Source organism: Chinchilla lanigera, unplaced genomic scaffold (genome assembly GCF_000276665.1).
Source record: "Chinchilla lanigera isolate Chin_1 unplaced genomic scaffold, ChiLan1.0 scaffold00022, whole genome shotgun sequence".
Lineage (NCBI taxonomy): Eukaryota > Metazoa > Chordata > Mammalia > Rodentia > Chinchillidae > Chinchilla > Chinchilla lanigera.
In genome coordinates, this window is record NW_004955423.1 from 12,054,901 (window position 1) to 12,067,855 (window position 12,955).

The window sequence follows — 12,955 nt, forward strand, 5'->3', positions numbered from 1 at the left end:
AGATCAACCAACAACCACGCAGGGCAAGTTTATGAAGGTGCTCCCTGTGTGCTTTGTGGTGGTGGTGGGGGTGTTTGTGTACGCACACATACACATAGATACACAAAAAATCCCACAAAATTGTGCAAGTGGCACAGATAGTTTTAGAAACAAAAAAAAAAAAATAGAGGACAAGCTCAGGCATATAAAATACCTACTTGTATATTGGAAAAAAGAGCACAGGCAGTATGCAGTAGAACTCTATGTTGCTATGCTACACAGATAATTCATATTCCCTGTAGGTAACTCTGACAATACAAAGTGTAACTATTAGGTAAGCACGTAATTATATTCTCTTTCAACCATCTAGATTCCATACCTCAGCTGCACCTAAGTTGAAACAATTTAAGGGCAGTTAATGAAAATGGGGTTTCTTTTGGTATCAGAAATCAAACTCAGAACCTTGTGCTTTGAAAATGTTTTGAATGGGGCAAAAATAATGCTCTGTTCACAGGTAATGTAGTACTCTTTGTCAGCAGATTGCTTTGAGTAGGTCTGAGCACTGAATATCAGACATGTGAATGCTAAAGAAAAGATATACAATCAAAGCAAAAATCAACGTAAGATATACTTTTGTTTAGAATTTTCTAGATTAGCTTGTTTTTAAAACTAAGCATAATAAGGAAGGCTGAGCACTCTATGTGGTGCGTGGATAGTAAAGCCATTCTGAGAAGTCTGAATGTGGCCTTTTACAATTACCAGGAGCTGAGAAACACATCTTTATATGAAAGGGGTATTCTTAAGGCTTTTCTGAATAGGCTGGTCATGAAGACGAGGAATTTGTGTGTACCTCTGTGAGGATGGGCTCTGTTCAAAAATGTTTTTTGAAAAGGCCAGGAACTGTGGGTGGATGAAGATGACTTTCTTGGGGGGAATTCCTTGAATTCCAAAGCTTGAATTGTAGGAAGAGCCTGACTGTGATTTACAGCCTTAGTCATCTTTGAACATCATCAATTCTTTCCCAGTAGCCACCACCTACCTCCGCCCGGTGGCAGGAAGAAAGAGCTGGAGGGAGACCAGAAGGACAACAGGCCTGACGTTGGTAAAACTATGCCCAAACCACCTTAAACAGGTGGTCCTTGCCTCACACTGTGATGTAGTCTTTGCTCCTTATAGGCTTTTCTTCTAATTGAGAAGTACACTACTCCCAGAAAGCGTATTGCTTTAGTTTCAGTATTCAGATGCACCAGAGATACTTAGCAATTCCTTATCACCCCGCATCTGAATTGTCTTCCCAAGAAGAGAAATCTGTCTTCCTTCGTGAAATCTCTCTCCTGAAAGTCATCAGTGACTAATTCACGGTGACATGCAATCTCCTAGTATTTCATCTTCCGTGTCCGTGTCTTCTCTCTGCAGAAACTCCCCACCCTTTTTTCTTAGGACATTCCCAGTTTCTTTTTAACTGTGTGACTACACCTCCTACCTTCTTCCGCTTTCCTTTCTCTGCCTGCGTAACCTAGAGTTTGTTTCCCAGCTTCTTCTCTCCTGTTCTCTCCCTTCCTTGACAATCTCATCTACCTGTTGGGTATTGTGAAAACAAGCCACCACCAACAAAAAATGGTGGCAGCTTTACCTTTGCCCCCCTCTTCTGTTCCTCGGAGTGTGGGGTGCAAGTTTCTGCCTGCCCAATGCTGGTCTGCAAAGATGCACTCTAGCACCTCAAACAACTCCTGGAGTCCAAATTGGATTCAGTATCTTCCCTCTCTCATTTCCATCCCCTCCTATGTTTCTTTGTTTGCATTTCCTCTCCACAATTTGAAACCTTTAAATCAAATAAGACAACTTTCCTATTTATTTTTGCAGCCACTTGCAAAGCCCTGTCCATTCCTCCTCTGTGGAATCTCTGCTACTCACATTCCCTTTTCCATCCCTCCTTCTACGGACTATGTCAGGAGTCTCTGAAATGCTCTTTAGGATTCTCTGAATCCAAACAACTATACAGATTGCTGCCAGAAAGAAATAAATTTTTTTTTGAAATACAGTTTTGCTCATAGTTATGTGGATTTCCACATCTAACTGTATTTGCCACAGGACTTCGCTTTGCCAATAGATTTCTTTTCCTAGGGAAGAAATGTCTTTGTTACCATCCTCTTTTCCTCTCATTGGCACCTCTGTATCATCAAGTATTCCAGTCTCACAGGTAGATGAGGTCCATAGGTAAAGGCCTGATATGTTAATTTTCAGATACCCTGTGTACCATGAGATGTTTTTTTTTCTTTTCCACAGAAATAGATTCTCAAGAAATGTTTGATACTGGATTAAGGTATTGCCCTTTTGTGTTAAAATTGTCAGCATTCTGTATGTTCCACACACTCTTTTATCCATTCAGAAGAATCCTGTGACTTGGGAAAGGTTGAGAAAACAACAGCAAGACCAAAGAAAAAGCAAACCAGAAGAGGCAGCAAGTGGCTGGCTAAGAAGCATTCTGTGACAACCTTTGTCATGCTCTTTTGCCTAACGATTGCTACCTTGTTTTTTGGGTAACCAGCCATGCATATACCACAACTGCCAATCTCCCCAGGAATGCCTGGTGCCCCTGTTATGCCATACCCAGGCCTACCCCTCCCAGGGGACCCCTGTGTCCACTGGTAGCCACTTAAGGACTGATGTGCTGTGCTTCTGTCTTTAGGCAGGAAAACCGGAATAGCCAGCTAAGCCTAAGAATGCACATATCCTAAAATGCCAGTGGTAATTGCAGTCCTACAAGCAGAGTCAGGCCTTTCGGGCTTTGTCAGGTAATAGAAGGGTACTTTCTTTAGCAGTGATTTTCAGGTGATGGCTGACCTGCATTTGGCGTTTCACCCAGGGGTTATGAGCCAGCAGAAATCTGGGGGTGTGTAAGACAGAGGATACTATGACATCGTCATACAAGCTTTTCTCTTACAGTTAAGTGAATAGATTTACTACCACCAGCAAGGCCAAAGGTGAGTGGGGGCGGGGGAGTGCCCCAAGAGGTGGAAGAGTTTAGCCCGATGGTCAGACTCTTCTGTGCATTACCTGACTCCTTTCTTCATGTGGGATATCTTCCCTCAGCACCTTGCTCAGCGTGGAATGCAACAGCACTAAACTCTTTTTTAAAATCCACTTTCAGCAAATGGATATTGTAAAATGTAAACTTGTAAACTGTTAGGTAATTACAGGTCCAGCCTCATTTCTCACTTCACCTTGGCACGAGCTAATGTCTAAAGTGAAGCTTTTACAACAACAGTTTCTATTTCTGCATTCCCTCTCATTTTTTTTCACCCAATTCCATTGTAGATTGTTTTGAAATACTTTCTTTTCAGTTCCAAGGTAATGTTTCCCACTGTATGATGCCCCCTCTTTCCTAGGCCCTCCCGGAAGATGATCTCACCAAGGTCGCTACTAAAATCCCAGGCATCCGGCACAATCTCACAGCGCAGCTCACCTCCACCTCAGATTTTCTGTCACCAGTTCTTTTCTTCTCCTCTCTTAGGTAAGGTTAACAAAACAAAATACACTGTGCAACTGACCCGGCCACCTGGCCTCTTCCACATCCCGCCCACTGGTGATACATTTCCTTGTGACCTCAATTGCTCCCACTCCACTTCTTCCTTTCTTGCCTACAAATATGGTCAAATCTCCATCTCCTTAAAAAAGAACAAAACTTTTTTTTCGGCCTCACGTCTTCTGTTTCACTTTCTGAACAGAGTTTCTACACATTTGTTAGCTTCCACTATCCCTGTCTTGATTCTCTCATGCCCTTGAAATCCATATTCTGCAGCCATGAGTTTGCGGGCACTGTTCTTGGGACCTGGCCATTGCTGAATCCTTAGCTGCTTTCAGCCTTTCTGGGGCTTTCTTTGGAAGAATAAGCACAGCTGATCGTTCAGAGCCACGTTTTGTGTTGTGCTTCTCCCTGGGTGACATGCTTTCTTTATCTCTGTTCCTAGGGTTCCTGAACACTTTCTACCCCCAGAATAAATTCTTTTCTTTCTTCTCTACTCAGTCCTTCTCTTTCTTTCCCACCTCTTAATTGCATTCATGAAATTACTTGAGTCAACCATAAACATCCTTTCACATAGCACCACAACACCACCCTAAAATTCAGCTATTATAATCAAAATCTTCTAAGATTTTTCTGTTCTTCTTCTAGGAAATATTACTATATAACAAAAATTAGCATATATTCATATAACAAAAAAAAAAAAATCACTCCTTCTCTCCCTTTCTTTCCTTCTGAGATCAAACCCATGGCCCTCACACTGGCTAAGGAAGTGCTCCACTACCCTACACATACATCCCTAACCCGTACAACAAAAATTTAAAAAATATTAAACCCCAGCTACAAGGAACTTTCTTAAAGCATACACATTTTGTTAGTTTTCTTTGAGTTTGATTTTATTTTTGTTTTTTCAGTCATGCTTGTCTGATCATGAGAGCGCTATGAGGAAAAGATGTTTAAGCTCAGGATACTTTCAATTTGTAACTCCTGAAAATCACTGTTTCCAAATTACATCATGAAGAGAGTTCTTTACTTCCTGAATTTCCCTTCCTTTTTACTTTGCTTTTTGTTTTGGGGAGTTTATTTGTGTATGTGTTTGTTTGTGACAGATATGGCTGTGTCTCTCAGGCTGGCCTTGAACTTTTGGTGATCCTCCTGCCTCAGCCTCTCGAGTGCTGGGACTATAGGTATGCACCACCACACATAACTTCCTTCTTTGTATTTCTGATATGTGCTATGAGAGGGTTAAGGTCCTCCTGCAGTGTAATGAGAACCTAGGGGTATATAGCAATGTTTCAGTGTCACTGTCTGTCTTTGCATGCACACATCTCACATCTGTAGGAAGTCCTCTGTAATAGAGTTTTTGGATAGGTTTTTTAAGAAGGAAGGAAAAGCCAGTGTCTGGTGGTGTTCCTCAGCCTGTCACATTGAGAACACTTAGACTGTACCAAAAAGGGTCAAGCCAACTAATGGATAGCGTTGTGTGTTAGGAACACCTTTGTTGCTGGTAGAATAACTGTTCCTACTGATATAGGTCTTAAAAGAAAGCTGTGAAAATCTCCCTCTTCCATCAATTCTTATAAAAATTTTGGGCTACCCCGATAGAGTCTTCCACATACCCTTTACAATTTCCATTCAACTTGGAGTTTGACGTAGCTCCTTTTCTCTTACCCAAAGATACAGCTAAAGAAATAGCAGAGTGAGTTAAGCTCCCAAGAGGGCCTTAAGAACTTTGTTTCTGGAAGCCCATACATTCAGGTTTCTGTAATGTGGGCTTTCCCCTAAGGTAATAAATGCTAATAGAGTGTATTTCCCAGGGAAACTGAGTTAGGTTCCTTCCTTGGATGATTCCTGGGAAGAAAAAAAGAGATGGCTGCCTTGCGTACTGTTGTATATCCTCTGCTGTGCAGTATCTGACAGAAATAGGTATTCCATGGATGCTCTAGAAATACGTAGAGAATCTAAATGCACTGAAACAAGGGCACAAACATGGACAACAACTTGGTCAAGTCTTACAAAATGGTATACTGTAGTACCATTTTCTGAAAAAATCATCAGATGTTCCTAAGGTGGTGATTTCAGATTTTTTTCTCCTGGGGCGTTGTCAAGGTAACTGGGAAACTGATTGTAGTTGATCTCTGCTAAGAATTCAGGAATCAGAATGGAGAACATCTTACCTTAGGACATTTCAGAACTAGGAACATTCACACAAAAAAATTGATCTCTCACCTAAAGCCTCTTGTCCTACCTGACGCTGGCCACAAGATAGTAGATTTGATAGAAAAGATGGAAGTCAAATGTGACTGTCACGTTGTTCCTCCTGATATAACTATAAATTCATGTTTTTCTGAAAATATCTTCGCCTATCTTGAAATATGATCCATTTGGATAATCACATGAAATGAAATATGTCAAGTAGAAATACCCTAGAACTAGTATAAATGTTACTGACATCAAATAGGTATAAGTCCATATGAGAATAATGTTTATTGTACCCTCAACAGTTTTTTTAAAAAAGAGTGAAACATTTTATTTTAATGAAGAAGAAAACCAGGTATGTCACCAATGAAGGTGACGTATATATTTTTGTGCTTATTATTTAAAGAAAGAAGAAACATCTGAAATCTGTTTGCTAACTACAGTATAATACAAATTAGCCTGCAGGCACCGCGTGTGCTGTAGCCTGTCTGCTTGCCAGCCGCGCTTAGTCCCAACGTATTAATGAGCAAGTGCAAGTATTTGAACAATCAGCATTTCCGCATTTGCATGCGAACTCTCATGCTGTGTAATTATACACAGAGCTGGCACTCAAATTAATTAAAGCTGATTTCTCTGTGACTGCAAACTGGTCACATCTTCAGCTTTGCCTTCCTATGAAGTCATCACTCTACATTCAACGTGACATTTCTGTCCCTGGCATTCTCAGTAATGCTAATGTTCGACAACTGTGAATCCAGCAGTATTTTAGAGGGCGGCTGACAATGGCTGGGTGTTTTTGCACTTTTCCTCTCCTCCCCGTTTCTCCCCCTGTGGTATAAAGCACAGCTTTCGAACACTTGCTTTGTAATTATCTCAGATAATAATGCCAACAAATTATATATATTGTGTCAGTGGGTTCCCTCCCCTCTTTTATGGCCCCACCTACTTGATTAGAGCTTACAAACAATTCATCAAACTTAAGAAATTTGTTTATCTGATGGTTAACAAACAATTAGTTTTGATGGGTTTAGTCCTAATTCTGAAAAGGCTATGACAAATGGTGTTTTATTTTAAGAGCTAGGGATCTCATCATTCGAGATCTGGGAGATTAGGAGAGAAAGAAGCAGCGATGACTGCTCGATTTGATTAAGACTTTCTGAATCCTCATCAAACAGAACAGAATTGAAACGGAGAATATTATTTGCCAAAGAGATCCATAAACATTAAGTTCTAGGACAGAAGACTTTCCTCAGCTCTTCTGAAATAAAGCCGTAGCCTCCAGTTTCTGACTTCCCGAAAAGGAACCATTTCTGTGACAGTTCTTTTGAAAGACACCTCAGAACAATTAAGATATCATTGCGATTCTCTCCTAAGTTTCAAATCCTTGGCTATGGGTGGCTACTAGCACATCATGTAGGGCCTCTGGAGATGAACTCTTTTGACACATTTCTCTGAAATTACTCCTTACCACTCAACCACATCTCGTCATCTTCCTCATTTCTCTGCATCCTATTAGCCAGCAACTGTACAGACAATTCCGGGGCTTGGATGTCTCTTTGTAGACAGGCACTAAACATTTCCCTTCCTCAAGTTCAAGAGCCTGAAATACACTGCCAAGATTGCCCTAGTAATCTACATTTGAGAAGCAAGATTGAGGAGGAAGTTTATCATGTCTCTAACAACCAAATCAAGAGATAGAATTATCCTTACCTTATCAGTAGTAATTCTTGGTCCACCCAGAAAATCAGTTATTAAGCGCCCTTCAAATTCCAACTGGTGTACTAGTGAGAAAGGAGTATTGAGCCCTTTCCCGGAGAGGCTGCTGGGGAGATCACAGTAATAACACTATTGAAGCCTGCCCTGCTGTCCTGTCATGAATTTCCTACACAGACAGGTGTCATATCGACATGAATTTCATTGCCAAGTACATTTTAAAAGGTGGGCGTGGCTGCGATCATGTAGCCAGTTCCACCTGTCTCTAAACCCTCGTAACCTCCTTTGCTTTCAATATTTCGCTCAGGTACCTGGTGACTTCATGCGTTACCCACGCACTGGGCCTGACTAGCTGAGGTGTGGGAACAGTATCGAGCTAGCAGCACCGTCATTGTAGTACACAATGCTCATTGCTACTGGCAAATACCTATTTGCTGAATCAGGATTGGGCTGCAGCGAGCAGGACTGGGCAGTTCTACGGCTTTCTGTTTGTTTCCTTTTTAGAAACCATCCTCTTCTAATTAACCATTTAGTAAAAAAATAGATTCTTTTTGATGTGCATGTCTTTATAATATAATTTTCTTTAAGCACAAAGAATTACTACATTCCAATCTTTATTACAGCAACTGTTTGCAAAACGAAAGGCAAAGAAAATAAAATCTGAATTCATCAAACAGTTAAAATAAACATCACTGTGCATGTTGTACATTTTCCTCTCGTATTTTCAAACAGCAGATCAAATATATCTCTTGGTTATGATTCATTTACACCCTCAGATAAAAGGATAATAGAAGACTTCTGTGTACTTCTTAAGCAAAAAGAATCTCTTCCAGTCCTTAAGGAGTAGTAGACACTCAGCACTCAATAAGTGATTTTTAAAAAATCATTAGTGGTTCTATGAAAAAAGTTCTTTGGCTATATAGCTCAGGCATATGTGTAAATAGAATTTAGTATTGAAGAGGTAGGACAAGATTTTAGAAATATGCGAAAAGTTGTCAATATGATCAGAACAAAGTAGAAAATATGCAGTAAATTGATGTGCAGGGTATGTCTTTGACTTAGAGCTTCAGCCTACATTGACAATATACTAGAAGTGGGGTTTCAATTTTCTCAACCCTCTTGATTTCTCAATGACATTTAAATCAAGCAAACTGTGGTTTCCAAGATTGATTTAATCTCAAATATCAAAGTTGCACATCATATCCTACTCAAAGCAGAAATTTCCTCTTATCACATTGCCTTTGCTTCACTTCGCCCGGCACCTAACACCAAACTGACATGCAGTCATGTTCCCATAACATTTGCTAAGTAAATGTTTATAAGTACATTATAATTACGTATGTGGAAATTGTAAATGATATAAATCAACTATCCTCCTGAAGGCTTTCCTTGTATAGAAGGCTTATATGATATGCACATATAAATGAACAGTAATCATTCACTGGAAAATTTAAAATTAAATAACTTTGAAAATAATACAGCATTACTTCTAAGATAATTCATTTTCGTAATAGAGATCTTTATTATTTTTGATCAATATTTCCCTGAATTGTGTATTCTTTGGAAAAAGTTTTGTCTGAAGCTTCTAAGAATAAATTTAATCCCCATTCCACATGAAAGTTGTTCAACTATTTGAAAAATGGCTATCATTTTTCTCTCAGTCTACTCTTTTTTCAAACTAAAGTTTCCTTTAATCATTATAATATGATATGGCTTTTAAGGCCTATCACCATATTGGACAGATTCCAGTTTGTCCCTGTCTCTCCTAAATGTGGCACTCAGAGCTGAATGCATAGCTTGAAATGCGGTCTAATTATGCAAAGTACATAGGTACTGATGCCTGCCTTGTCTGGACTCTATTTCTAATCATTTAGAAGTATATAGGGGGAGGAAATGCACTCTGAGGAGGGATTGGCATCATTATCATATTCTCAACTCTTTAACTTTTACCAAACTAAGTGTTTAAATGTTTTCCATACCAAATTTTGTTGAATAAAATCTCTTACAACTTGTTCTGGCTGCAGTCAATGTTTTGGATGAAAATAGTGGCCTTTATTTGATTCATACTAGTATCCATCTTTAGTGCTAGCCCATTCTTCTAATTGTGACATATTGAAAACCTGACTTTGTTATTCGGTGTCATTGTTGTCCAGTGTCTTTGTTACCATATTTAATTTATTTATTTATTTAGGTTTTTTTTCCTGGTACCGGCAATTGAACTCAGGACCTTGCACTTGCCAGGCAGGTGCTGTGCCGCTGAGCTAAATCCCCAGCCCCTGTTACCATATTTTATTTCGTGTCATTCTTTCAAATACATTTGAGTATCTACTATAGATCAGGCATTATGTCAGGCACTGATGATACCAAGACCTGGATGACATTGAACCTTTCTCGAAGAAGGACACACATAGCAAGGAACCTGCCAATGTAATTATGATGCCTTCTGTGTTTTGTCTCAAATGACCAACAAAAAATTGCTTGTGCCTAAACAGGGGCCTCTCTTTAGGTTAACAATAGTCATTTAATTGTAGGTAAAGAGAGTAAATCATAACACGTATCATTTTTATTGAGTACTTAGTGACAGATAAAAAGCACTTTATGTACTCTGTAGCACCCATGGCACAGATACTTTTAATCTTTGACTATTGTTGGTGAAATTAAGATTCAGGAAATTTAGACAGGTTTCATCAATTTACACAGCACATAACTTTCAGGTCTTCAGTTTGAACCTCCAAGGCTTTCTAACTCTGAAATCCCTTCTTCATTGCTTTTAAAGAAGTGACTTTACCATTTCATACCCTCACCATAGTACAAGCTGCTTGTAACTTACATTCTAGGAACATGGGAGTATTTTGATTGATTAAAAGACTTGCCAAAAGCTAATTACACTCTCTTTTGAAGAATAAAAGTAAATTTTATTGGTGCTTTTTTTTTTTCTTAGTGAGCCCATATTGATTCTTCAGTCACTATCATTTTAAGGTACTCATTTTTACATCAATAGCTCTGTCTAAATTTTGCTAGGAACTCAGGTCAAAACCATTGGTGTGAAATTCTCAGGATCCATCTCTTCTGCTAAAAGTAGGGCGGCACTAACCCATCTCTGCGTCTTCTTGTCCCTGCTCTGTTCTCCATGATATCACAAAAATAATTGGCGGAGGTGAGTGCATCGGAAGTTCTTTCTTGAAGACACTACAATTTATTTATATAGCTCTCTACTTCAGTTTCTTGGGGTTCACTTCCTGTAATGGGACTTATTGGGAGTAAAGTGAAGTTTGAATCGTTCTGTGGAAAAGCCTTATATCTACAACACATTTCAAAAATATTTGTTGAAAAATATCTACGTCATGGGGGAGGGTTGTATTTCCAAAGAAAGAAAAAATAGCCACTGCTTTTGCTTACTGGGGAGGAGCAAGATTTGTATGGCACACTAGTGGTTCCTTTGTTAAGGAAAACAAGTAGATAAATCAGATGAGATGCTGGAGTTGAGAAACCTGTTGTCCAGTGTCTGTGTTACCATATCTTATTTCATGTCATTCTTTCAAATACATCCAAGTATCTACTATAGATCAGGCATTATGTCAGGGACTGATGATACCAAGACCCGGATGACATCAAATCTTTCTTGAAGAAGGACACAGCATAGCAAGAAACCTGCCAGTGTAGCACAAAAATAATTGGCAGGTGTTTCTGGGCCAGGCTTGGGTCGTCCTCTAGCAGCTCACACATCTCAACACGCAGCTGGTCCTGCCTCCCTATTCCGGGCATGACACTGATGCAGTGCTAGCAGACAGTGTGTTTTCCTCCAAGATGGAAATGTAGTGGGTGATTCCCAATTCTGTAAGATTAAAAAATGCCTTTAGAAGGGGGAATACCTTCTATTTTGATAACTTCTATTAGCCCAGTTGAGTGGGTATTAGAAAATTAAAAACTCCGTGCCTTCTTTATAATATTCTATTGGTATGACTTTTCCCTAATTGTACTTTTATTATACTGTATTTTAAGAGCCATAGTAAATCTTTTATAGTATATCTTTTTATTTTACAGAAAAGCCCAAGATTATTTCTAGTAGGTAAGTACAGCATAAAAGGATGGTATGTGATCAAGAGACTGTAGAGTCTCTCAGATATGAAAGATTATTTGAAAGATTATTTAAAAGGTTATTTTTCCCTACCTAGTGGGAACTAAATTATCAGAGTCATATGACTTTCATAGGACTAATCCAAGACTTTGTAGGACATAGGATGTTTGGGACAACTTTTTTTTTTTTTGAGATCATGTTTGATATTATGCTCAATATTCCTATACTGTTCTTAGTTAATGAAATAAGTTTATCAATAAAAATAATCGACCCTGGGGTTGGGGATTTAACTCAGCGGCAAAAGTGCCTGCCTGGCAAGCGCAAGGTCGTGAGTTCGGTTCCTGGTACCGGAGAAAAACCAAAAAAAAAAAAAAATCGACCCTAACAGAGTATAAAATAGTGTGTATATTATTAAAACTATATGTATATATGTTGAAGATTTACAATTTAAGAAAAGTTCAGAATCACAGTTTGAAGCAATGTTTAAAAGTGAAAACGTATTGCTGAGAATGGTTCTCTTTGGTTGAGAATGGTTCTCAATATAATATTAGAGGCATCAACACAGTAGTATTATGCTAATTCACTGCAGCTGGAAGATGAACCTCCCTGAAAATTCAAAATACTGAACACTGAGCAGTAAGCTGCAGAAGGGCAATTATGGGACCTGGTTTGGTTTCATTATCTAAAATGAGTAGGAATAAAATGCAAAACTGAAGCATCAATGTTGCAAGGCATATTAGGCTTGAGACTTCCTTATTGTTTTCATTATCTAGATTTTCATCAGTAAATGTGTTGAATGTATATAATCCATTTTTGAAGCCGGGCATGGTGGCGCACACCTATAATCCCAGCACTCGGGAGGCTGAGGCAGGAGATTGTTGTGAGTTCGAGACCAGCCTGGGCTACCAAGTGAGCTCAAGGCCAGCCTGAACTGCATATTGAGACCCTGTCTCAAAAAGACAATTAAAATATATATATATATATATATATATATATATATATATATGTGTGTGTGTGTGTGTATAAAATCCCTTTTTGATGCTGGGTATTTTAAAGAAAAATAGAATATGGTCTTCCACTGTACAGTAATATAATACTGATAATAGCTAATGGCTTTATTAGTGTGTACCAGGTATTGTGTTAAGCATTTTCCATACATTACCCACCTCTCTATTCTTTTTTGTGTGTGTGTCTTTTTGAGACAGGGTCTCATTATGCAGTTCAGGCTGGCCTTGAGCTCACTTTGTAGCTCAGGGTGGTCTCAAACTCACAACGATCCTCCTGCCTCAGCCTCCGAGTGCTGGGATTACAGGCATGTACCACCACGCCCAGCTCCCACCTCTCTATTTTATGAAGTAAATAGTTTTATCATCCTCTTTCAAGAGAAAGAAATTGAGGCACAGTGAAATTAAGGAACTTGTCCAGGGTCATACTGATAGGAAACAATTGGAATAAGATTTACA

At 39.0% G+C, this 12,955-nt stretch overlaps 1 protein-coding gene across 8 annotated transcripts in view; it reads right to left on the reverse strand.

Moving 5' to 3' along the window:
- Adgrl2 (adhesion G protein-coupled receptor L2) overlaps positions 1-7,578 on the reverse strand; it is a 273,166-nt gene extending 265,588 nt beyond the window's left edge. For 3 of the 8 annotated variants that reach the window (XM_013514481.1, XM_013514478.1, XM_013514474.1), the window contains exon 1: positions 7,412-7,576. The gene's annotated coding sequence lies outside the window, so the exon portion shown is untranslated. Of the gene's footprint in view, positions 1-7,411 lie in introns of all 8 variants that reach the window. The other 5 variants (XM_013514480.1, XM_013514479.1, XM_013514483.1 and 2 more) reach the window with 3 other exon arrangements.
- Between the last annotated feature and the right edge of the window lie 5,377 nt (positions 7,579-12,955).